Source organism: Canis lupus, chromosome 5 (assembly GCF_011100685.1).
Source record: "Canis lupus familiaris isolate Mischka breed German Shepherd chromosome 5, alternate assembly UU_Cfam_GSD_1.0, whole genome shotgun sequence".
Lineage (NCBI taxonomy): Eukaryota > Metazoa > Chordata > Mammalia > Carnivora > Canidae > Canis > Canis lupus.
The window spans coordinates 38,907,789-38,935,126 of NC_049226.1; the positions used below are offsets into that span (position 1 = coordinate 38,907,789).

The window sequence follows — 27,338 nt, forward strand, 5'->3', positions numbered from 1 at the left end:
GGGAGTTGCTGGCAGGATAGAATTTCTTCTAGATTTTTGAGCAATAAAGACAGGACTTGTCACAAGCTGTCAGAATCTAGTAATTTTGCAACCGCCTATTTGATGAGAGAAGGTACATGCCATTGAAAAAGTGCTGTAATCCCTAGACCCAGCCAGGAGAAACTGGCTCAACACTACATAGGCTGTGACTATCCATGAAAATGTGACAAAAGTAGGAACAGATTAGATCCAAAAGAACAACCTGTTGGCCAGAGCCTGACCACTATTCTATCCACATTTGTTAAATGAATGAAGAAAATACAAGCTTTCAGATGCTTGGGTAGCTCAGTAGGTTAAGCGTTTGCCTTCAGCTCAGGTCATGATCCGAAGGTCCAGGATTGAATCCCTCATCGGCCTCCCTCTGAGAGTCTGCTTCTCCCTCTCCCTCTGCTGCTCCCTCTGCTTGTGTTCTCTCTCTCTCTCTCCAATAAATATATAAAATCTTATTTTTTAAAAAAAGAATATGGAAGCTTTAGCTCTCATGGCTAGTTTAGAATAGAAAGGGGCTGAAAAGCTAAGATACTGACACAAGGGACAAAGCAAAGTGATTCAGTCTCAGAGTTCGGCTGGGATTGAGCCACTGCTCAATCCTCCCCTTGCCCAGACTCATCCCGATTCCAGAAGGTTTACTCACTTACAAAGAGGATGCCTGGAAGTTTTAGTTGATCTTAGGACCCGTAGCCCTGAGAGCAGCCCTTTGCCCCATGCGAACATTGGCCAGCTATGTACGGGCATTGGGTCCCAGAAGAAGACACATCCAGACAGGGTTCCAGAAGGGAACGGAAGCTGGCCCAGATTGTAGTTATCTTCATGGAGGGAATGCTCACAGAATTGCGGGCACATTTGCAGGAACCAGAGAGGGCTAGAGAAGCACTTGGACACTATAGCACTGGGGCAGTTGTGGGTGGGGGTGGGGGGACGCTGTTACCACTCTCAGGCCTAGGGTCACCAGATTCAAATAAAAATGCAAGGTGCTCAATTACATTTGGTTTTCAGAAAAGAAATGAATATTTTTTTCATATAAATGTCCCAGATATTACACATAGTCAGACTTCAAAAGTATTCATTGCTTATCTGAAATTTAAAGTTAGTGGGGTCTCCTCTATTTTATCTGGTAGCCATACCAGGTCTGAAGGGCAGCAGAGTGTTGGAGCTGAAGCCTGGGTTGGGGAGGTGGCCCTGGAGGGAGCAGGGTCATGGTCAGAAGAAGAGCCCAGAGCAGTAACAAGCAAGAAGGAAGGATGAGACCTCTCTCCTCTTGCCCTCTGATCTCCTGCGGGCACCTCCCAGGGCCTGAACACGATCAGAAACCAGCTTACTAGAATCTGGTGGCTACAACCATTGTTGTTTGTCTTCTACAATTCTTGTCATTGCTGACTATAAGGTGTTGGTCTTCTTGAGCAAAGAGGTGGACAGAGAAGGTGGAAAATGGATATGAATGTGGGAACTGAACAGAGAATAACCAACACAGGTGGACACTATATTTTACTAGAAACATTTTCTATGCCCATTTAGAAGCTTTGGGGGATCTTTTAAAATTATTTCTTTGCTTTTTGCTTAAAGCCACCAGTAAAACCAGATTTATAGAAAACAAGTATTTATAAACAGTGACCACCAAACAATTACACAGGAGAGCCCATAGATGTGGACATATTTACACATATACAGGAAGATACTTCTTTCCGTTTTGTATTTTTTGAGGTACAGTTGACATTATATCAGTTTCAGGTGTACAACTTGTATTTATTGTACTTTAATACTTGTACATATTGTGAAATGATCACCACAATAAGTCTGGTTAATGAATTTTTTCTTATGATGAGAACTTTTAAGATCTACTCCCTTAGCAACTTTCAAATATACGACACAGTATCACTATCATCACCATGCTCTATGTTACGTCTCCATGATCTTATAACTGGAAGCTTGTACCTTTGATCACATATACTCATTTCTCTCACCCCCTCAGACCTCTGCCTCTGGCATCCACCAGTCTCTCCTCTATATCTACAAGGTTGGTTTTTGTTTTGGTTTGGTTTCGATTCCACAGATAAGTAAGATGATATGGTATTTGCTTTCTCTGCCTGTCTTATTTCACTTGGCATAAAGTGCAAGTGGTCACAAATGGCAAGATCTCATTCTTTTTTATGACTGCATAATACTCTATTGCACCATAATGTTTTAATTACAATAGTTTTGTAACACCTTTTGGAATCAGTAAGTGTAATGCTCCTGGGTACCTCTCTCAAGGACACTTCTTTATTTTAAAAAATATTATACTTTATTTATTTATTCATGGTAGACACACAGAGAGAGGCAGAGACACAGGCAGAGGGAGAAGCAGGCTCCATGCAGGGAGCCTGACGTGGGACTCGATCCTGGGACTCCAGGATCACTCCCTGGGCCAAAGGCAGGAGCTCAACCGCTGAGCCACCCAGGGGTCCCAAGGACACTTCTTTTTAAATGTACATGTATCAGTTCCCAGGGAGCTGGAGAAGGTATGATGATGAGCAAGGACAACAAATTACCTCTTGGACAGGTGAAAACTTCTTGTTTTGCACCAGGGAAGTATCTCGAGAGAAAAACAAATAATTCCATTGGCCATATTTTTGCCAGAAGTTAAAAACAAAACCCTGTGCCAGGGTTAATTTACAATCATAGTCAAAATGATCAAGCATTTGGGGGCACTTGTGATTTTTTTTTCAGTAACGATCATTATAACTAAATTATTTTATCATCTCTAGCATCTTTGCCCTGTGCGAAATTGACTTATACGTCGATTATACGTGCGAAATTGACTTACACATAGGCAGTGAAGCTGGGGCACCTGGGTGGCTCAGTCAGTTGGGCATCTACCCTCAGCTCGGGTTGTGATCCCAGGGTCCTGGGATGGAGACCTGCGTCTGGCTCTCTGCTCAGCAGAAAGTGCTTCTCCCTCTGTCCCTTGCCCCCTGCTTGTGCTCTGTCTCTCTCTCTCTCACTTGCTGTCTATCAAAAGAAATAAATAAAATATTTACAAAATAAACGCAGTGAAGCTTAAGTCAGAGGGGCTGAGAGTGAAGCCACCTACAGACACTAGACTTTAAGGAAGTGGGTGGGGCCAGGAAGGTCGAGAAACAGCAGGGCAGCACTTGGTGAGCATCTCTGCCTTCTGATTATCTCAGTCCTGTTGTGCAAGTTGCTAAACCTCCCTCGGCTTCAGATTTTTCATCTGTAGGAGGGTGGTTTCGAGCCACTTTTCTGATCTGAGCATCTGTTTCAGAAACTCCATTCTTGATCCTTTTCTGAGGGAAGAATATGTAGAAATCTGATCCAACTGCACTAACCAAAGTGGATTCACTGTGCAGAATTCATGGAGAACATGGGCCAAGCCCATTGAAGTTCAGCTTCCATTCAGATGAGATTTCCACGTCTGGCTTCGAGAGGGAACCATCACTACCGTAGGAAGGGAGGTGAGTAGGAAATCCTTCCTGAATACCTACAAAAAGATAAAGAAGCATGTTTCTCATTTTCCCATGGAATTCCAAAGAGATTGATTTCACCAAAGGCACAAGAGCCCCAACTTTGAATTCCCAGAGAATCCAACGAATGGTTAAGGAGACAGAACAAAATTTAAACAAAACAAAACAAAAACCCCACAGAATAACCCTGTGATAAAAGGGCCACCTTTATGAAAGCCCGTATTCTTAATTTTAGCTCAAGTGTTTATTACTGCTGTATCTTTTCATGCCCTGGCTTTGCCCAGTAACTTTTCGTCCCTCGTGTTCCGTGGTCACAGGCACAAAGCAAGACATCTTCAATCATTTACACAAGAATATAGGACTTGATACCCCTCCGGGAGCAGGAAGAGAAAATGTTTCTCTGAAGTTTCTCTAAAGTTTGGAAGGAGCCCCTTGACACTGTGTGCAGTTCAAAAGAGCAAAAGGAAAAGCGAGCCCCCAGGTCAGTTGTCCTATATCCGAACTGCATGATTTCACACTGCAAATATGATCCTTGTCTTTCAACCCGAGCTGAAGAGTTCTAAATGCCAGGGTTGTCCACCTAGATCTCAAATTGCAGAGCTTGGAAAGCCCCCATAAAGCAGGAGCTTCCTTGCAGCCTCACAGGGATTTTCCTTAGGAAAGAAAGAGCAATCATGGGTTCTTGTGCATAAACCGGTTTTCGGATGACCCCACAGAAAGATCACATTTAAAGAGAAAGCATTGCAAATTATAATGAGCCATCGATGTCCCAATGCGATGGTAACGTTCTCCAGCTTTTGAAGTATGCAAGGAATATGAGAATCCAACTGGAAGTTCCACGGACGACGACGAGGGTCCTGCAGGATGGTGTGAATGGGGGTCCTGCAGGCATTCCTCCTTGCTTCCCATCTATAAAATCACCAAATTTAAACAGACAGCTGCTGGTCAGGCTCCTAAAGTGATATCTGGAGGGAGACGTGGGGCTCGCCTCGAGCTGCCCGCCCAGCAGTGAGTCTGATGGGAAATGAAGTTGAAAGAACAGTCTGGAAAGCCAAATACCTGTCAGGCTCTTTCACACTCCAGTGTTGCCAGAAGGTCTATAAAAATGTCATTGTCTCTCAGCTGCTGGTGATTATATTACCCTTTACATTGGCTGTTGGTAATAAAAAAAAAAAAAAAAGCAAATATCATTTTTGCACCGCTCTGGCCTTCCTCTGGCCTTTTTCAAACAATAATAGACTAAATATAAAGAGACAGAAGTCATTACTTGGCTCTTTAACTAGTGCCAAGGAAAATGAATAATTAAGGCAACATTACTTGAAAGAAATTTACACTGTTGCTTTTAAGTTAGAACCAAATAAGAACTCCTTAAAAATACATCATTTCCCCTTTCTCTTAACACAGCGTTTGCACTCCGGCATAATATATTACGGCTGCTACTGTTTAGATCTTACCAGGGAAAAAAAAAAGTGCTTTTAGTTTCCATTATCCTATTATAGGTCCCAAATCAAACAGAGACGCAGAGTAGAGAAAGGCAGGGTGGGGAGGCAGAGGCGGCTCTGTTTGCACTGCTCCCTCCGCCTCCAGCCTGGCAGCCGAGGTTGCACTTTTTTTGTGCATCCAGGACAGCAAATCCCAAACACGGCTCTCTGACTGCCCTTGAACATCCACCTCTATGGCCAGAAGCCTAGGTAGCTTTTCAAGCACGTGCTCAATTTGTTCTTTAAAGCCACCAAGGGGCGCCTGGGTGGCTCAGCGGTTAAGCCTCTGTGTTTGGCTCAGGTCATGATCCCCGGGGTCCTTGGATCGAGTCCCGCATCGAGCTCCCCACAGGGAGCCTGCTTCTCCCTCTGCCTCTCTGTATGTATCTCTCATGAATAAATAAATAAAATCTTTTTAAAAAAGAAAAAAAAGCCGCCAAGAAGAGGCACGCACAGGTGGGCTCGCCAGGCACCAACCAGCTCAGAATCCAGCTGGTCCTCTGAGGGCCCTAGGGAGTCTCCTCACTCTCTCTGAGCTCTGCTCCCCTCCTTCTCCATCTCCCTGTCTCCCCTCCCACCACCACCATTTGGGTCTTCAGCCTCCATCAGGCAGGATGCATCAGCCAGAGCAGGCAGGGGACCCAAAGGGACACCCTACTCCCAGCCTCTCCCCAGGTAAGGATCCTGACCTGTTGCAGTGAGCAGAGGAGGGAGCGCAGGCCTTGGATGTCTGGGGTCAGGCTGGGACAACGTCAGCAGGCCATCCCTGAGGCTGAAGGCACCGTCTGTCCAGAGCTGCTGTGCCACACCTGGAAAGAGCTCGAAGCCTGGGTGAGTCCAGGCTCATTAACGTGAGGGTACAATAGACAGGCTACCTGGATCCCTGATGCTGACTCAGCAAACAGTGCCCACAAAGCCCAAGGCATTGGTCCTCAGGAAGCATTGGGCTTGCTTGGTCTGATAAGTGGCCCGTGTCCTCTGTTCTCAAATGCCTGGCCCTCCACTCCTAGCTGCTTCAGATGGCCCCTGTGCTGTCAGGGGCTGACTCATGTCCCCCAAATTCATATGCTGGAGTCCCAACCCCCAGGACCTCCGAATGTGTCTATATTGGGAAATATTGTCATTAGAGAGGTGATTGTGTTAAAATGAGTCCATCAGCCTGGGCTCTAATCCAGTGAAGAAGGTTTTCGAAGAGACACCAGGGCACACAGAGAGGATGCGAGAGTGTGCAAGCCAAGGAGACAGACCTCAGAGGAAACCGACCCTGCCACCCTTTGATCATGGACTTCTCCAGAACTGTCAGACAATGATACGCTGACGTTTCAGCCATCTGGTGGTATTCGGTTATGACAGCCTGAGCACACTAATATGCTCTGCAAAGGTCAATCATTCAATCATTTGCTGCTTCCTGAGAAATTACTACGAACGCCACAAACCGAGTGGTTTAGAACAACAAAAATCTAGTATCTCCAAATTCCGGAGGCTAGAAGTCCAAGTTCACGGGGTAAGCAGGGTCAGTTCCTTCCAAGGACTGGGAGGCGGGATCTAGTCCATGCTTCTCTCTGGGCTTCCTGTGGTTTGCTGGCAATGCTTGTAGTTCCTTGGATTGTAAAGCATCCCGCTCGCCTCTGCCTTCATCCTCCCTGGCATTCTCCACGCACGTATGCCTGTCCCTGTGTCCCCATTTCCTCTTTGTAAGGGTGCCAGCCATACTGAATCAGGGCCCCCATAAGTCATCATAAGCTGATCATCTGCAAAGATGCTCTTTCCGGACAGATCACATACACATCTTCTGGGAGGGTACAGTTCAATCCATAGCAGCTACTTTCAGCAATGCACTTACTTCTGGAAGGTCAATGCCAGGCAGTGACTTATGAGTGAACCCAGAGGCACCCACCTCCATCCTGCCCCAAAGTCTTCTCAATCAGCACTTTTTTGTTGTCTTGAGTTATCTCATCAGAGAATGGAACGTTTCTGGGCCTCCTAAATGGGGCTTCAGTGGCAGGTGTATTCTGAGAATCCCTGCCCCACTACCCATGTCCAAGAGTGTGGACTACTGGGGGGCATGAGACCGATGAATGGGCTTTGCATAAAGGGCCTCATGGTTGGGAGGAGGCGTGTTGCCCAGATTTGCAAGCGTGTCGATTCACACCACTGCCTTTTCTCGTCCCTGTGGCAGTTGTCACGTAGACTTGGCCTCTGCATCTGGAGGAGAGAACGGTGGTTCAAAGCAGCCTCTGATGAAACTTCTGTGATCACACAAGGCTTGAAGCAGGGAAAAATCAGAGGACGGCAGAGATTCTTCTGACAAGAACAAGACAGGAAGAGAAGAAGAAAGGCTGGCAGAGGCTTTAAAAGCCACCTTGCCTTGTTTGCTTTGCCTGGAGGTGATTAATTACACATCATCACAGGAAAAGCACATGTTTCCGAAATGCTCTTCGGTGAACTACATCCATTTGTGCTTTTACAGAGTCAATCCAGGTGATTAAGGCAGAAGGGAGGCCTTGTGTAAAGAGGGAACCTACAAAGCAGCTTCATTCCACACGTATTTGCTCTTTCAGAGCAAATTCAGCAGGAAATCCAAGTCACTGATGCAAACCTTTGCCGTTAATTTGTTCCCAGGGGCGTATTTGGGGCCATTATCCCAGAAGCCTGTACATGAAAATCCCATTATTTGAAATATACTCACTGTATTTCTGTTTAACTCCAGGCTGTGCCCTGAGACGTTATCAGTAAATAGGAAGACAGTCAAGAATGACAGGAAGTAAGTTTTGGGGCATTTTATGCCAACAGGAAGGAAACCAGCTTGACAGCACCCAGAGATTATTGTCACGAGAGCTTGTTTAAAAATCACACGTAGCAACAAGCCGTGGGCCGGGGTGTGTGAGTGTGTGTGTGTGTGAAAATACAATCTAGCCAAGTTATGTGAATGGGTGCCTTGTGAAGCGCCAGCCCACAAAGTTACCCCACAATTCTGAAATTCCTTGTCGAGAGAATCTGTTGTTTAGGCCACCACCAAATTTTTAAAGTGTGCTCAGTATGGCACATACCTGCATGGTACTACTCTGTCAGTGAAAAGGAGAAAATATCAACAAGGCAAATAATTTGGAAGGCACTCTGGCATCCTCTCCTTCCTTTATTTATTTTTTCTTAAATTTATTTGAGAGCAAGGGAGCACAAGCAGGGGGAGTAGCAGAGGCAGAGGGAGAAGCAGACTCCCTCCTGAGCAGGGAGCCCAAGGCGGGGTTTGATCCCAAGACCCCAGGATCATGACCTGAGCTGAAGGCAGATGCTCAACCGGCTGAGCCAACCAGGCACCTGCATCATTTGTTTCCAATCCAGGTCTCCTTAAGGGCTTAGCATCTACATTTTTCTGGTATGGTTTTACTCCAGGCACAGAGCACCCCCCTGAGCCCCTATCCCCGATCTAGCAGCCCTCCCTAAGCTCCATAAGGGGGTGCTCACCCACCTTGCCCTTCCCTGCTTCCTCCTGCTTTCTCTTCCTCGTTTCGATAAAGAACCTCGGCACAGTGCGAGTGCCTCAGTGAGGTTCCCTCTCCAACAACGGTTCCATATTGCTCCAGGCTCAGCTCAGATGAGCTCAGCCCCTGCTGCACAGGGTAGAACAGACTGTTTCTCCTGCAGCTGCAGGACCCCCATGTGTTGGTTGACTCTCCCCAGTAACTCCTGCTCTGGGAAAACAGGGATTTCTAGAGTGTGTCACCCCCTGTCTTTTGTATTACTGGTCTCTCTGCTCCTGCCCAGACCTGTGCGTCGCTTGTGACCAGTTTGGCCAGAAGGAGCGGCGCATCCTTTCTCTCTTCTAACAGAGCCCAGGAGGTTTCCTGAAAATGCTTCTGTGACTCTGCATCTCAAGACCACATCGCGGTCATTAGCTTTGCCTCTCTTCCTCCTCTCTGGGCAGGACCCCAGGCTTTTCACCTACACTTCCCAACCTCTGAAACATCCGGAGTTTTTCCAGGAATCATCACTGTCACCAACATCACCTACAGGGCTGTTAGCTAGCATCACCAGTTGTTTTGGGGCCACCAAGACAATGGCCAAATCTTTCTGGGAAGGAGCCAACCCACCTGTTGCAGTAGGATGCAAACCACTAGCTCTGTGGGGAGCACATAAGAGAAAGAAAAAAAAAGACAGAATTCATAAGGAACTTAAGTGTCATTCAATAGGAATACTGTTGTTGTTTAAAAAAGGTGTGGGGGGTGCTTTCTGTACAGTGGAATCTATGTGCTGGTTAAAAAGAAAGAATCGCATCTCTATGACTAGTGTGCATTTGCCTGTAAGACATATCCCAAAGTGGGATGCAGATTAAAGAACAATCTATATGGCATGATCCCCTGTATGTGAAAATAGACAACCAGAATGATTTGGGGGGAGGGAGAGGAGACAAGATTTCCACTGTTTGAGCTGTGCAGTTTAAAAAATAACAATAAAAAGATAACCTCTGTCCCTGGAGGAGTTTCCAGTCAACGAGGGAGAGAAAGACCAAGGAACGTGACAGGTTTTGAAATAGTTGTTCGCCTGTGTGATATAGACTAGTTAACTGCAAGATCCCTGGAGTGAGAGCCAGGAGCTGTTCTGGAGACTTCCCTACAGAGGTCAGGACTTGAGGGGGGCTTCGAGGAATGGGTAAGATACAGGAGAGGCAATTAGGTGAGGTGTCTTACCTTGGGTTGACCCCACCACATCCTCTGTGTATGCATGTTCTCAGGAATAGTCACTACAGAGGTTCGCTCTCTGGCAGCTGGGAAAATCTTAGGAAGGAATATCAATATGCATTATACTTCCAAAATTAAGTAAACATTGTATTTCCCGTCATGTAAATACAAATTAATATAAAGCAGAGAAAAAAGAAGCCTAGGTACAGAGGAGCATTTTAGCTCTTAATTGACTTGTGATGGTCTTCTGATAATCCACGCTCTCATCCTTTAATTACAACTATTTTAAACAGAAGCCCATTAATTCTGTAGTAATATTGTTTTTTTAATGAAAAGTGGATTAAAAATCGCCTTTCTAATTGCCCTTCTTTTAGTTATAACAAGCTCCATAAAGCCCCTGGCTTAAGGGTACTTCCTGGTTCCAAGAACTTTTAAGTGCTTCTCGGCAGCTTCTTCATCGTGGTAAAGGCTTGTGACACCCTCAGCACCTCCACTGCATGCAATTAATCCCCAACCAGGATGCTGCTGGGTGAATGATTCAGCATCCTTTCAAGGGGCCCGGCTGAGCTCTGTGCACAAGAAAAACATAGGCTACAACAAAGTTAATCCAACGTGTAACAACACCAAGAAAGTGATCAGATCTATTCACAGAGGGCAGAGACCACGTGTGCACTGCATGATTTAATGCGTGAAGGCAGGGAGGAACGTGGCACATTTGGAAGGAGCGGGAACTCTGCCTTGCAGAGATCAAAATGATCTCCTCCACCAAGGTCAGGCCATTCCTCATGAACCAAACCAGCATTTCCACGCACCACCAAAATCTGTTGATTTGGAAGTTAATATCATTTTAAGAACAACAACAACAACAAAAGTTCATGGCCAAATAAGTTTGAGGAAAGCTCAACCGGTCTTTTTCTTCATGCAGGACTTGTCAGGACATTCATTATTGTGAGTGTGCATGGTAAGTCTCCAGGAGGGCTGATGGCAATTAGCATTTCCCAAAATTCTCTCAGCTGAAGTTCCTTCGTTGTCATCCACACACGGTTTAGGAAAGAAAGTCTTAGATAACTGAGTGTTTTTCTTGGGTAAATCTAGTTTCAAGAAAAGGATATAATGCCCCCCAATGACTCTGAGAACAGCTGCGGTTAGTTACTTGGAGTCATGGCAACTTGGTGAGCAAAACTCAACTAAGCAATTGTATTTCTTTATGGCTTAAATGTCCTTTCTTTCCGATATAAGGTGTTTGATTGTTACTGTCAGGTCCTCCACAGCCTTGTTCCTCCAAGCGTAGGTAGTCCATGGACCAGAAGTATGGACATTTGCCAGAAATGCAGCAACACATGCCCCTGTAGATCAGAATCTGCTTTGCACAAGCCCCTGGGGATTTGCACGCACACTACAGGTTGGGAAGCTCGCTCTCCCCTGTAGCACTGGTTCTCAACAGTGGTGGGCCTCAGGATCAACAGGAGGGAAGCTCCGTGTGACATTCTGACACAGCCTCTTTGACCTTGAATTTGCTAAATCCTGCAAACAAACCATCTTGAATGACTAACACCTTCAGCTCTACCTCACCTGTCAGCCTCTAGCTGGTTTTTAAGTTCACAGGACCCCTTGGCCTTTGCTGTTCTCTCCAAGGAGACAGAATGAGGGGTAACTACAGAAGAAGGATGGTGTCGGGGAGTGTCGTTAGGCACCATATTTGGTTGATCCATAGAGTCTCACATCTTGGTGTGACTGTTTTCTTGCCTCATCCGTGACCCATGGATCCCCAAATTTCCTGCCATTCTCCACATTCACATACGTAACCAGTGAGGAGCATTCCTGGGCTTTAGCAAGAGGCCTTCCTTGGGCTTTGTGAGTACAGGAGGCAGATTATGGGGAATCACGCATTTGCTCTGCCTGGTGGGCTTAAGACATGTGTGCACTGCATGATTAAGAGGACCAGATTGAGGTGGTGTCTGGGATTAAGCTGCAAAGCTCTTGTCCAGGATTAAGAGTTCAGGCAACGGTCACGAAACACTTTTCATCCGTGCGCACGAGCCCGCAGCCTTGGAGCTAACGAGCCTGTCCAAACGAGGTAGAGGGAAGCCGATGACTGGGAGCCAGCGAATACATATATGGCTAAACAATTAGAGGGAGTTTTCTCTCTTTAAAAAAAAAAAAATTTAGGAACCCTGCTCCAGTGTGATAGAAACCAAAGTCCACGTTTTGTCTTGGCCACTCCATCTGGATGATTAGAACACGGTGAGCAGGGAGGGGAGGAAACATGTAAAACATTCCTGTTTGAAGTAAGACCCTGTAGTTTTTCAAAGCGAGTTTTTTTTCAGAAGCCTAACTGATTGGCACCATCTCAAACCTCTGTAGGTCATTGAGAAGTCCTGAGCTAAATTTGTGCTCTTGCCAAGGAGCTGCACATGCACGCTGTATTACTATTAATATTAGACTTGCAAGCCTTCCTGTGTGGAACTGCTGCTGTGACATTCTTGGAGAAACACCGGTGTGATGGGAGAGTCCTCATCCCTCTGGAGGAAGGTCCCCCTTCCCTCAAACTTGAAAGCCCCTGGGCCCTTATGTCCCCATGGCCTGCGGTGGTCACCCCCAAAAGAAGGATTCCATGGTGTTGGCTCTGCCCCTGAGGGTAGCTACAGTCTAGGAATCCAGAGACCCAGCTGACTCAGACGTCAGCATGTCCACCACACAAAAACAGTGCTGTTTCTTGATTAACCGAGAAATAAGTATCCTATAGAGATGAGCTCGCTGGAAGGCTGCCTGTGTGTGCGCATCAAGGATGAGAGGTCCTCTTATTTTTTTATTTTTATTTATTTTTTAAAGATTTTATTTATTTATTCATGAGAGACACAGAGGGAAGCAGAGACACAGGCAGAGGGAGAAGCAGGCTCCATGCGGGGAGCCCGATGTGGGACTTGATCCCGGGACTCCAGGATCACGCCCTGAGCCGAAGGCAGATGCTCAACCACTGAGTCACCCAGGCATCCCTGGGGTCCTCTTATTTAATCCCTTATTAACACCCACGGAAGTGAAGAGGACGATCCTTAAATTCTGTCCTTAATTTCTTTCCAGATGTTCCTGAAGCTCTGTCCTTAATTTCTTTCCAGTGGCCTTTCTTTGTAGTGAGTCACATGAGCCACTGGGAACCCTGCCAGCCACTCCAATGTCAATGGCCCTTTTTACTATTGATTGAAAAATCTGGGGATACAAACTCTTTGCAGTAGTTGAATCACATGCATCCAGGAAGCTCATGCTCTCGGGTTGCCGTTGCAGACCACGAAGTTCAGGAACAATCAAAAGACAGTGTGGTCAGTGCCAAAATCGAGGTTTACGTATGATGCTGAGGAGGCCTCAAAGTGTGCGCCTAGTTAGGGTGACCCTGAAGATATTTTTAGAGGAGGAGATGCTCTAGGGGTAGGCTTAAAATAATCATAAGTGACCTGGGAAATCCGGGAGAAAGGATATCTAGATCAAGGACAGGGTCCATGGGAAAATGGGAAGATAAAGGCCAGAGAAAAGCTTAGCATGTTCCCAGACAAGGAGCTCAGGGTGCCTGGAGGGAATGCTGTGGGAGGTGGCAAAGTGACAGAAGCAGGTACTCAGGTGGGGGCTTAGAACTCCAGGGCCTTGTAAGGGGAGTTTGGATCTTACAAAGTCACTGAAGGACTCAGAGCATTGGATGCAGCCAGATTTACCCCTCAGATGCATCCCTCCCACCAGCACTTTGGGGGATGCACTGAAAGGCAGTGAGACCACAAACAAATAGGGCTGTAAGGGAGCCTATTGCAGTGGTCCCAGAGTCAGGGTGGTGGGTATGGTGAGAGGGGAGGAAGGGCTAAGGAGTGCAGACTCCCTGGGAGGTTCTGCAGGAAGTTTAAGGATGGGACAGCCCTTTCCTGGACCAAGAAGCCCTAGATCATTCCCCTTGGGAGTGGGCTCAGGGGAGCAGGGGATGCCCAGGCGGGCTCGCCAGGCCTAGGGTGAGCAGCTCTGTCTCAGATCAGCCCCAGCATGCAGAGATTCATGCCTATGGAATGCAATATCCCTGTCTCCTTGGGGTATCCAGCTGCAGTGCTCGCTAGGGGGCCAAGTTCCCCATAATCCAGGAGAACGTCCACCACCAGATCCCTTCTGATTGTGACACTAACCCCCACAGCTCCTGCCTCTGCTGGTGGAAGAGACTCAAACAAGAATGTTTCACATTCCCCAGAACCTCCCGCATGTTAGAAATTTCCCCCCAAAGGGCTTAGAATTCAATCTCCTGCCCTTGTGACCATAGATTCTTTGGGGACTGGTTGCTCAGGTCCACAATCCTAACCACCCCAAGCGAGGAGCTTTGGGGCAACTGGAGAACATCTGGTCGCAGTAACATCCTATCAGCTAGTAGAGGCATGTGTTGTTCATCAGCTGGAGGCCATGGTGTTTCCTAGACAGTGCATTCAACCCCGCTCCCTCCCCCAACCACCACCACCAGCACCACCCATGTGTAGACAAGCATTCTAGGATCAGTGGGAGACTGTAAAAAAAAATAATAAAAAATAAATAAAAGACAGTCCCCATCCTAAAAATCTTATCATCTAGCTGGGAGAAACAGAACATTCACATATGTACAAAATGACTTAAAAACAAATTTACAGAGAAATATAATCAAAAGCATAAGTGGGGGGGGACACAAACACTTCTTGAACAGAGACATAGACCAGGGATGTATGCTGGGTGCTGGGCAAAGAAAGCTTCCCTTTCGAACCTCATCATCTAGTTTTGTTTATAGTTCACCTTGTTCTGGAAAGGTCTTGAGAAAATGTAAAGGCCACATTTACTGACATAAAAGTTGGGAACGAGAACCAAATAAGAACACAGAAATGCCCAACCTATGTCAACCTGTGTATTACCCAGGCTTCAAATCTATGTCTTTCATTTCCTGGTGAAAGTGAAGGTGTGTTTTGTTCTGTGTGTAGATCCCATGATCGGGGATCCAAGGGACACTGAATTCTAAAATGTTATTAGAAAGTGTGGTCCTTGGATCAGCAGCATTAGCATCAATGGGAAGTTTGTCAGAAACAAACAATCTCAAGCTGATCCCAGACCTACTGACTCAGAATCTGCGATTTAAAAAGATCCCAGGAAAAAAAAAAAAAAAAAATAAATAAATAAATAAATAAATAAATAAATAAATAAATAAAAAGATCCCAGGTGATTCATATGCGTGTGAAAATTTGAGAAGCAGTGTTCCAAAGGTCATCCTTCATCTGGAATTTCATGAGGTGTGGGGGATCTCAAGTAAAAAAACAGTCGATCTATGTACAGGATTTTTCTGATAAATACACTAAGTAACTGAAAGTAAGTTTCTTATACAGCAATTTTCTAAATGCCAAAGGATATATAGCAAAACTGAACCTAAGGCAAAGAGTTCTTAGACTTGACTCCAAAAGCACAATTCATAAAGGAAAAATTTGGTAAATTGGACTTCATTAAAATTTAAAACTTCAGCTCTGGAGGAGACCCTGCCAAGAGCGTGACAAGGCAAGCTTTCATCTGCAAGCAAGTATTTGCACACGGCCTGTCCAACAAAAGACTAGTATCCACAATATATAAAGAGCTCTTGACATGCAACACTTAAAGAGAAACTCAGTTGGAAAACAGACAAAAGATACTAAAAGACCTTTCAACAAGAGGAGATAAGGGCAGCAAATAAGTGCAGATGATGTTCAGCCTCATAAACCATTAAGGATGCAGATTACACCCGTGATGATATACCACTCAGTGTGTACACATGAGAGCAGGGCCACGGAGAAGTAGTGATAACACCAAACGCTGTTGAGGATGTGGAGCCATTGGCTCTCGCACACACTGCTGGCGAGAATGTAAAACGATACAGGCTGCTTGGAAAATAATTTGGTGGGGTCTTACCCAAGGCAACCCCTACAACCCAGCAGTCCCACTCCTGGACATTTATCCCAGAGAAATGAAAACTTGCATTCACAGGAGACCTTGTACATGAATGTTCATGGCTGCTCGATTGGCAGCCCCAAAGTAGAAACAACACAAATATCCTTCCCCGGATGAACAGTTAAATCGACTTTGGTACTTTGTGCAAAGTTCTAGTCCTCAGCTGTAAAGAGGAACACTTCCTGATACATGCCACAGTTCAGATGGATCTCAAGGGCATCATGTTTAGTGAAAGAAGCTACTCTCAAAAGGTTACATACTATATGACTCCATTTATATGATGTTCTCAAAAGGACAAAACTATAAAGAGGAAGAACAGATTCATGGTTTCCAAGGGACTGGGATAGGGTCGAGGGCGGGTGTGACTACAAAGAGGGAGCAGCAGGCAGTTCCTTCATAGTGATAAAATAGTTCTGTAGCCTCATCATGGTGGTGGTCACACAAACCCATCTGCGCTATCAGAGCACACAGAACCACACACACTCACATATGAATCAGTATAAATATTGGTAAAAACTGAATAAGGTTTTTAGTAGGGGCACCTGGGTGGCTCAGTCAGCTAAGTGTCTGCCTTCGGCTCAGGTCATGATCTCAGGGTCCTGGGATCAAGGTCTGCATCGCCCTCTCCCTTTGCCCCTCCCCCTGCTAATGTTTGCTCTCTCTCTGTGTCAAATAAAATATTTAAAAAGAAAACTGAATAAGGTTTTTAGTTTAGCGAACATTACTGTACCAGTGTGAATCTCCTGGTTTTGATATTGGGTTTTTTTAATTAAAGATATTTATTTATTTATTTATTTATTTGAGAGAGAGAGAGAGAGAGACAAAGACAGAGGACAAAGAGGGGAGGGGCAGAGGGAAAGGGAGAAACAGACTCCTCACAGAGCAGGAGCCTAACACAGGGCTCAATCCCAGAACCCCAGGACTGTGACTTGAGCCAAAGGCTGGTGTTTAACCAACTGAGGCACACAGGTGCTGTTCTCCTGGTTTTCATATTGTATTACAGTTATAAAAGATGTCACCACTAAGGAAACCTGGCTGATAGGTTTGTAAGACTCTCTGTTATATTTTTGCAACTTCCTGCAATCCTATAGTTACTTCAAAATAAAAAGTTAAAAAAAAAAGAAAAGTAGGAGCTCCTGGGCAGCTCAGTCAGTTAGGCATCCAACTCTTGGTTTCCACGCAGGTCGTGATCTCAGGGTGGTGAGATCGAGCCTGCTTAGGACTTTCTGTCTCCCTCTCCCCCTCCCTACCTCCGCTCACTCACTCTCTCTAATAAATAAACAAATAAAAGTGAAATATCAAGGCAATTAGGCCAAAAACCAAGATAATGTGATTTAAGGCCACTGATATATTGGTAAACTAGTTCTCTCTTGAAAACAAACAAAAAAAATCACTCTGATTCTTAGGTTTTGTTCATTTCCATGGTGCAAATACTCTCACTAACTGGTGGGTAGCTAATTTCATGATGCCAAGAGGGTAACAAATGGTTTGCAAAATTCCTGAGTGTACAACAATCAACTCTCAAAAGCCAGTAAGGCCCCCTCGGGGCACCACAGCCTTTGGTAGTCACATGGGGTCCTTGGACCACCTTTATCAGACTCATCTGCAGGGATGTATTAAAAATGCATATTCCTGTATTCTGGGCCAGAGCTGTTGAATCAGAATGCCGAAGGTTCAAGTAGGGAATGTGCAAGTATGATAAGTTCCTTCAGTTATCTTTAGGTTTGTTAGAAGTTGAGCACACTAGGTGCACCTGGTAGCTCAGTTGGTTGGGTGACTGATTCCTTCATTTTGTTTTTTTTTTTGTTTGTTTGTTTGTTTTAGGATTTTTATTTATTTATGAGAGAGAGAGAGAGAGGCAGACACAGGCAGAGGGAGAAGCAGGCTCCACGCAGGGAGCCCAATGTGGGACTCGATCCCGGGTCTCCAGGATCACGGCCTGGGCTGAAGGCGGCGCTAAACCGCTGAGCACCCAGGCTGCCCTGACTCTTCATTTTGGCTCATGTCGTGATCTCAGGATCGTTAGACTGAGCCCCATGTGGGGCTCCTTGCTGGACATGGAGCCTGCTGAAGATTCTCTCTCTCTCTCTCTCTTTCCCTTGGTCAGTCCCCCCACCCCTGCTCATGCATCCCACGTGCACACACGCTCTCTCTCTCTTTCTCTCTATTAAAAGAAAAAAAAAGTTGAGCACGCTAGTAAGTGGTAAGTATAGCTCTTTGATGACCTAGCTACGCAAAGCATCAAACAGTAGAGAGAGCAGAAAACCACCAACTTCCCTTGTAGTCAAAGGAATGGACTGAGCCTCGGAATGTAGCGAGAGCTGTTTTTTTTCTTTCCCCCAACTACACAGTGGGGGATGAAAGGCTGACTAGTTTGTGGGTTGTCGAAGCTAAATTCCTCTGAACGCGTAAGTACAATCCCAGTTATACTCTAACAAGAGTTCCGCTGTACTTTCCGTCTAGTGCCCCTGAGAAAAGCCAGGGTTTGATTAAAGTATTATTGATAATACTTTTTTCTTTTAAAGTAACACATATTTTTTTTAACACCTGGTCGAATTCAGCAGTTCTGAATTGCATGTTGGAATGCATGTTGGAGTCATTTGAGGAGCTTTAAAAAATACCGATGCCAGGTCCTCTCCCAGAGATTCTGATCCCATTGGTTTGGGATGTGGCGTCGGCATTAGAAGTTTTAAAAACTCCCCGGGTGACCCTAATGTGCAGGGGAACCACTGTTGGATTCTAACACACAATAAGTCATGAATTTGGTTAACTGCTAGGTTTTATTTAAAATGGAAACCTCATTCTTTTTGAATAGGTGATATAATTATAAGTTTCATAAATCAAAACATTAAAAATATATAGTGAGAAGTCTTGATCCCATCCCTGCTCCACTGATGGGGTTTGTACCTTCCCACACACACATGCACACACTTACACCGGTGTTTCCTTCCAGAATTTCTTTCTGCAAATTCTGTATAGGCAAATATATGTGTCTGTAACATATTCATGTTTCTATAGATAAATTCTAGGGAAATATCAGGATACAAATATGTGTATAGATATGTAACACATATATATCCAAATGTGTTACATATGATTAGATATATAATATTATTATTTTATAGAGGCAACTACTTATATGAGTAATACAGTTCATAATTTATATACATTGATTCCAAGGAGACAATGCAAGGCTCTAAATATACATACAGATAAATAGTGTATTGTACAGTTGACCCTTGAACAACATGAGGATTAGGGGCATGGACCCCCACACCCTGCACTGTCAAAAATCCACATGTTAACTTTGATTTTCCCTCAAATTAACTACTAATAGCCTGCTGTTGGTCAGAAGGTTTACCAATAGCGGCACCTGGGTAGCTCAATGGTTGAGCATCTGCCTTCGGCTCAGGGCATGCTCCTGGATCCTGGGATCAAGTCCTGCATTGGGCTCCCCGCAGGGAGCCTGCTTCTCCCTCTGCCTGTGTATCTGCCTCTCTGTGTTTCTCTCATGAATAAATAAATTAAAACCTTTAAAAAAAAAAGAAGCTTTACCAATAACATAAACAGTTGAGTAATACATATATTCATGTTATATGTATTATATACTGTAATGTTATAATAAAGGAAGCTAGAGAAAAGAAATTATTAAGAAAATCATAAAGAGGGGATCCCTGGGTGGCTCAGTGGTTTAGCCCCTGCCTTTGGCTCAGGGTGATCCTGGAGTCCCGAGATCGAGTCCCACATTGGGCTCCCTGCATGAAGCCTGCTTCTCCCTCTGCCTGTGTCTCTGCTTCTCTCTCTGTGTGTCTCTCATGAATAAATGAATAAAATCTTTAAAAAATAAAAGAAAATTATAAAGAAGAAAAAATACACTTACAGTACTGTACCATACTTATTGAATTTTTATTTATTTATGATAGTCACACAGAGAGAGAGGCAGAGACATAGGCAGAGGGGGAAGCAGGCTCCATGCCCTGGGAGCCTGACGTGGGATTTGATCCCAGGTCTCCAGGATCGCGCCCTGGGCCAAAGGCAGGTGCCAAACCGCTGCGCCACCCAGGGATCCCCCCATACTTATTGAAAAAAAATCCATGAACCCACACAGTGCAAACCTGTGTTATTCAAGGGTCAGCTGTATATATGAGATACATATACATATATATCTTTACAGCCTTATACTGAATCCTTTTTTTAATTAACTGAAAAATCTGTTTACATTTGCTCTTAACACAAATTTAGCGAACCCATCCAGGCATCCAATATTTACACAGTCAGAGCTACGTACATTGCAATTGTAGTTCAGAGAACAGCCTAGAATTCCAGCAGCAAAGGTCATATTAGTGTATGTGTGAATGTGTGTGTCAGAGGTGTGTGCATGGTATGTGTGGAGTTGGATTACCCTAGTTCCTAAATAAACTGCTAAGTTTTCTGATCCTGAAGCTCAGAGCGATCAAATCCGTACTCATTCATTGGTCTGAACAGACACTCAGAATGTATCTACTACCCCAGGTCCCTACCTACAACAGCTCACTGGCTTTAGCCACCTCTTGACAACATCTATAAGTTACAGTTTGAAAGAATTTTCCTCTGAGTCAAAAGCTATCCCTCCTGAACTCTAAGCAAGTAAGGTCAGAGGTCATAAGTCAAGCTAGCTGTCCCCTAACAAGTTTTTCAGGCTCACAAGGTGTTCTGTTTTCTCAAGGCTGAAACCAGTCAGCAGTTTTTTTTTTTAAGATTTTATTTATTTATTCATGAGAGACACACAGAGGCAGAAACACAGGACCCCAGAGACAGAGAGAAAGAGGACTCAATCCCAGGACCCCAGGATCATGACCTGAGCTGAACGCAGATGCTAAAAAGCTGAGCCACCCAGGCGTCCCACCAGCCAGTATTTTCAATGTTGAGAACTGACCTACAAAAATGCAGGCTTCAAGTTCCTACTTGGACCACCAAGCTCATGCTCCCTTGCAGCAACAGCCTGCTGCTGTCTGGTGTATGCAGTGCCCTTCAGACAGGCCCCTGGCTTCTGCATTTCCCCCTGCATCAGGGGACTTCTTCCTAAAGAATTCACCTTTCACACCAGAGTGTCCCAGCCAGTGAGTCAGCAAGGACCAGGTTAAGACATTTTGCCTTGTTCTGCTCCCTTCCAAAGCTTTGCCCATGTCACCCCTGACCCCACCAGCCTGTTCCAGGTTTCACGATGTTCCCAACACCCAAAGGGTCAGGTCCCCCTGGTAGTGGCAAACTCCAATCGCCGATGTAGTTTGTAAAATTTACTTTGCGGATGCTTACACGTGCCACTCCAGAGATGATTTAACACTGGGCCTTGGCATCTAATGGCCCTTCGTGATTAATACCAGTCATTTGTTCAAAGTTAACAGCCCCGGAGTGACAGCCATAGATAAATTAACAACATTAGAAAAACACTAAAGCAAGCATTTATAGGGTCGGTCGTTGAAGAATATGATAGTAATATAGATCGGCTCTGCTTACAGTCCGCTATTAATAAATTTTATCTGTGGAAGCCATTTTTGCCCAGTACCTTTTTAATTGTCCTGAAGTTGTCTATATTTATCTTGATTAAAAAACAAGCCAACTCCTAGCGACATTAATGGGTTTTATGTGCTTAGAAGTGAATATTATAAGCAGATGTGGGAAGCGGGTGGGGGTGGGAAGAGCAGGCCTGGCATTGTGTTTCCATCGGAGCAAGTTCCCTACAATGAATCCAAGGTGTTGAGTAATGGGCTGCTATAAATTAGGGGACTGTTTACCTCCTGACTCTGCCAAAGAAATGTAGCCAGATTTGGGCTTTGCCTTCCTCTCCTGCGGCCTGTGCCTTGTCAAAGGAAGGCAAAGAATCACTTTAACTAAGGGGTGCAGACCATTGCTGTCGCCCCTGCACCCGGTGCGGCAAGGCCATTTGCGAGGAGGTGCAGTTTAAATCCAAAGTGGACTTTGTTATCTTAGCACGGGTGTTTCAGCTTCTCCTGTGAAGGCAAACAGGGGTTCGAGGTCCCCTTTCTGAAGAGCAATGGCCAATCTGTCCCATTCTGTTGGGATAAAGCAATAGTAATAGCACTCAGAAATTACAGGACTGAGGACCCCTGGGAGGCTCAGTGGTTGAGTGTCTGCTTTCGGCTCAGGTTGTGATCCTGTGGTCCTGGGATCGAGTCCTGCATCAGGTTCCCCTGCAGGGAGCCTGCTTCTCCCTCTGCCTGTGTCTCTGCTTCTTTCTCTCTGTCTCTCATGAATAAATAAATAAAACCTTAAAAAAAAAATCACAGGACTGGGAGGGACCTCATCCCCACACATCTGGAGGAGGACACTGGGACCCAGTGGGGTTAAACACACTGAGCCTGAGAGGTAGGGTATTGGGGCCACGGTGGGGGTCTGACCCCCTTTCCCGTATTTGTTGGGTCTCCACTTTCTCATTCTCCCACAACATGGGAAGAAGAAGGAGGTAGAGTCCATATCACAGCAACACTTCGAGAGTCACCTGATACAGAATGAGACAATAAAATACACATTTTTATGAGCAGTTTTGGGGCTCAGCACATTCTCCCCCATATTGCTTCTCCTTCTCCCAAAGAGCAACCAAGCCATGTAGATGAGTTTCAGCAGAGTATCTATGTGACTTCCAGAGTCACTGGTTTTGAGAACCACCAAGTCCAGGCAGCCTTTTCCCAATAGACAAGGGGTCTGAGGCCAAGGCCAAAGCCTGAATGCCTAAAAGACAGAAGGCTCCTCCTACCTTTTGTTTCTCAGATTTCAAATCCTGCCTGGTGCGTCTTCTGTTACTGGCTCTGCGACTTCGAATGTAAATTCTTGGGCTCTGTTCCCCCGTCTGTGGCCACAGAATGATGGATTGAACTCAGGAGATCTCTGTGCTGATGGAGCTCTCCCAGTTGGGGACCACCCGGGAACAACAGTTGGCAGCTGTTGGGAAAGGGGGCATTGGAAGCGGGTCTCTTGGCCAGTGGAGGAGGACAATCTTCTAATTTTTTTTTTAAGATTTTATTTTTTTATTCATGAGAGACACAAAGAGAGGCAGAGACATAGGCAGAGGGAGAAGCAGGCTCCCTGGGGCAGTGGAGGGGGGGGGCATCCCAATGCAGGACTCAATCCTAGGACTCCAGGATCATGATCTGAGCCAAAGGCAGATGCTCAGCTACTGAGCCAACCAGGTGTCCCTGGAGGAGAATCTTCTAAAGCAAACTTGACCGAGGCCACACATTGCATTAGCAGCAGACTGGGGATGACCAGGCCATCCAGGCATCACATGGGCTGTGACAGATGTCCCCGAGCTCTGGGTGAGAGTAAGTCTCAGTGGCAGGGAGCAGGGTGGAAAGCCCCAGAAAACCATGGAGCAAAAGGCAGACACCTCCTTCCCCACTGTGATCTGTGGCTCTGTGCTAGGGGACTCGGGGCACAGCTCCACTCCCCTCTGTAAAATAAGCAGGCTGCACAAGACAGAGGGTGAGCACTCCCACTCGGAGGGACCCTCCAGCAGACTCAAGGGCCTACAGGGTGCATGAAGCAGGCTGCTGGGTGACAACGGTCATGAGGGTCCTCAGGGGGACACCTGCATGTGACTCTCCCATGGAGCCCTGTGACAGTGGAGGGAGCACAGGAGGTCTGGTGGCGTGTCTGGGGGACCTGGGCTTCCTCTGCCCACCTTCCCCCCGTACCAGGCATCTTTCTCACCGTAGCCACTCAGACAAACATGAGGAAAAAATGGAACAGAGCTGATGTTGGCTTCAGCCAGCAGCAGGCCTGCAGAGGCCACAGCGGGTTGAGACATTTGCCAACCCAGACAGCCAGACTGGCCTGGAGTCCAAGATGCTTCAACACGGGGAAGAAAAACAAGAGGCTGAGCCCAGGCATCTCCTACCACCCGACCTGAGAACCAAGACTCAGCTAGAATTCTTCAAGGACACTCATTAAGTGCCAACTGACTCCCAGAAAGTATAAATGGGGCAGAGATCCGAGAGGTGGGGGGAGAGGAGGTAAAGTGAAAGGAAAAAAAAAAAAAAAGCACAAAAATAAAAACCAAACAAACGCAAGAGGTTAAAAAAAAAAAAAAGAACGAATGGACTTCCACAAAAGAAACACACAAGTGCAATGCTACGGAAACCCATAGATGGGGACCCGCCCCCTCCCAAGCCTCTGGGTGCAGGAGAAGTCAGATCTATACTTAGACCAGATTTGGGGCGCTGAGACCCCACTTTCTGTACCAGCCAGGATTTCCCTCCCCAAATAGTTAAAGTGCTTTCCTGGGGCGCTGGCATTAAAAATCACCCTCTGATCTCATAATCATGTTGTTTGCTCATATATTTTTTGTTCCTGTCAATTCTATGATTCTATGGACAGATGGATCTCGTCTGCCTGTTCCCTGCTCCTGGGCCTCTAGAGACAGCTCTGGTCCTCGATGAGCATCTGTGGGATGAATGAATGAGTGAACAAATGGCCACTCACATGCTGCTGCCTAAGGCCCTCACCCTGCACCCCTACATCCACCCAAGCACCACCACTGACCTCCTTGTAGTAGTAAATCCAGGGATCTGGGGGTCCCACTGGCTGGGCTGGGAACAACATGGTCCTTCATACCAATGCTGGGGACCAGCCCTGCCCCAGGAACGCTGTCCCTGCTGCCAATCCGGCTTCACTGACCAGTTTCTGTAAATTCCCTCTCTAGGGCTGTCGTTCCTTCCTACAGCCTGGCCAAATAACGAAGGGGCAGGGACTTCTCCAGGTCTCACTGGCATCCGAGACTAAAGGAAAATGAGGATGGGTGAGACGTTCTGGCCGACCTCACCCCCCACCCCAAATAGAACCTGAGTCCTAAATCCCCAGTTCAGCCAAAATAAATGTTTCATGATAATAGGGCCAGGATTTCTGGACAAAGCCAGAAAGCAACTGGAAACAGTCCTCCAAGAGATATGGGGGCCACTTTGTCCTAAGAGCAGCTCATCACTCGATGGAGGAGAGAGAATGTGGGTAATGCCCATGTGCTCTAGACCTCAGGCTGCCTTAATGTCAGGAGGATGGGACGCAAGGCTTCCAGCCTCATTTCCCAGTCTTTTAATGACCTGGGTCACAGGGAAAAAGGCCACCCTCTTTTCCAGCAAATACATCAGAATGAGATGTAATAATCTCATTAATGTAATAATTCCATTATTTGAATTCAACTTAGACTCAAAACAATGTCACAAAAGCTGTGGGTTGTCCTCCTTCAGGCATTTTTATTTTATTTTACTTTAAGATTTTTATTTATTTATTCATGAGTGACACAGAAGGAGAGAGAGAGACATAGGCAGAGGGAGAAGCAGGCTCCCTGTGGGGACCCCAATGAGGAACTGGATCCCAGGACCCAGGATCATGACCTGAGCCAAAGGCAGATGCTCTACCACTGAGCCACCCAGGTGCCCCAAAGGTTTATTTATTTTAGACAGAAAGAGTGAGTTTTCAAGTGCAGGGGAAGGGCAGAGGGAGTGGGAGAGTCCCAAGCATACTCCACACTGAGCTTAGAGCCCTGTGGGGGTCTCCATCCCATGACCCATGAGACTAGCACCTGAGCTGAAACCAAGAGCCTAATACCTAACCAACTATGCCACCCAGCCCCAGCCCAGGAACCCCTGCTCAAGGCATCTTTAAAGGGACCTCCTCTATCTTAATGCCCTCTTCCCACATCAGTACTCAGTAAGCTGAGAAACAGAGCAGAGAGTGAATCTGAGCACTGAAATCTCACTGTGATTATTGGTAGAGACCAGACTGGAGCCCAGTACTTGGTGTGAGAGCCCAGCAGGCCTGCTGGCCAAGCTGGGAATGAAGCAGAAGGACTGGACCAGCCTTCCCACTCCCCACCCTGCACGTTGGTAATGGCGCATGCTCAGATAAGACCAAGGCATGAAGAACTCTGGCTCTCTGCCAATTTTATTGTTGCTGTTGTTGCTGTTGATTTCAAACTCACTGATTATGTAAAGTCACGTTACCTCTCCAGAGACAAAAGAGTAAAGAATCAACAGACGCCAGTAGCCTGTGAAAAATCCCCTTACCCATAACTCAGAGGGAGGGAATCTTCCCCACTACACCTGCCCTGCCTGAAAGTCGTGGTAAGCTATCTCAGTAAGATAGCTTCTACTGAGAAGAGCCCTGGTCTTGAGGCCTTCCTCTTGCTTGGTGGCCTCAGGCAGCTCCTGGAAACTCTCTGGACATTGGTTTCATCGTCTACAGCACCATGATGGATTTGAGCAACACGGCGTCAAAGGTTCTTTCAGCTCTAACGCTACAGATAGCATGGACGTTTCTCACATTTGAGACATTGCCATTCGGGCAGCAGGGAAAAAACGACCTATGGGGAATGTGGATTTTTCCTTACCCCCTTCACTGGGCAATGCTAAGGGGGAACTTATTCCACCAGGGATTTCCTCTAAGCAAGACCGGCACTCAGCCACTCTACTGAGCAAGCATTCTTACTACCCTATGTTGACAGAAGGGGACAATCCTGCTCCATCAGCAGGATGTGTGAACACTGGGAGGCTGTGGGATGACTGGTTTGCTTCTCCTAGCCCCCTGGCATGACCTCCCCCAGTGAAGTGAGTCCACATTGCCCACTGTGGGTCAGGACACCAGGCTTTCTCCCCATTGCCTTCAGGAGCACTAGTTATGGGGCTACTCTTGTACCCTAGAGATTCTTGTCAACGTTAGCCAGTGAGCTTCCAAACATCAGGACTTAACTTCCCCATTCAAACTTGTCTGGGAGTCTCAGGTTCAAGAATTGAAGTACTAAGCAACTGGACGCTTAGTCTTTTCCTATTGCTGGTCCCTCATAAAATCCCCATGTGACGCCATGGGCAATTACAGGTAACACGACATTAAAATAACAATGCTTCAGCTCCCATCTCGAATGGTTGAACGCATGCATGCGTGTATGCACATGTATGCACACCCCGGTTGATTTATTTTTGAGCAGTGGTTGATGTACTCTTCAAATTACTTATAATTTGAAAATGATTTATAGCTGAAACTGTGTATTGACTTTGTCTTACAAGCTGCAGAAACTGAAACTCAACCAAATATTATTCCTCAGTAGGACCATGAAAACTATCAACTGCCTCTGATTGATTTTAAGTTGCAAGGATTTATCCGAATCGGGGAAGTGCGGTTGGAAAAAAAAAATCATACATCTATCAAACGGGGACATGAGTTTCAAACGGTTGAGAAATAACTACATCATCTGAAATGGCTAACTAAACATTTTTAGGAAATTGACTTTTTGACGACATAAATGGGAATATGTCTCAACCCCCTGACAAGGTTTCACATAATATTTCAGTTATTTAAGGAATATTTCACTATCTCCATCACTGTCCATTTCCATCCCAGATCAGGGGCTGGGTTTTACCTTCAAAATCACCACTGGTCAGGGGCACGTGGGTGGCTCAGCAGTTGAGTGTCTTCCTTTGGCTCAGGGTGTGATCCTGAGCCCTGGGATCAAGTCCCACATCGGGCTCCCGGCATGGAGCCTGCTTCTCCCTCTGCCTGTGTCTCTGCCTCTCTCTGTGTGTCTCTCGTGAATTGTCTTTAAAAAATAAAAATTAAAAAAAATCACCATTGTTCACCTTGGTGCTAAGGACTCTGAGGCTCCCTTTCAGGGGCTATAACAAGTATCCTCACCATTGAATGGACTGGAGGAAGCCAGGAGGTCCAAGCCGGCA

The 27,338-nt window shown here is 46.1% G+C and overlaps 2 long non-coding RNA genes across 2 annotated transcripts; both read right to left on the bottom strand.

Moving 5' to 3' along the window:
* Positions 1 to 1,500: 1,500 nt before the first annotated feature.
* On the bottom strand, positions 1,501 to 8,189 carry LOC111095902. Its single transcript, XR_005358877.1, has 3 exons — positions 5,671 to 8,189; positions 4,560 to 4,653; positions 1,501 to 3,517 (listed from the first exon to the last, which is right to left on the bottom strand). It is a non-coding gene; the product is annotated as an uncharacterized LOC111095902 (long non-coding RNA).
* A 227-nt stretch (positions 8,190 to 8,416) lies between these two features.
* On the bottom strand, positions 8,417 to 27,156 carry LOC119872014. Its single transcript, XR_005358878.1, has 3 exons — positions 27,026 to 27,156; positions 22,373 to 22,557; positions 8,417 to 9,756 (listed from the first exon to the last, which is right to left on the bottom strand). It is a non-coding gene; the product is annotated as an uncharacterized LOC119872014 (long non-coding RNA).
* Between the last annotated feature and the right edge of the window lie 182 nt (positions 27,157 to 27,338).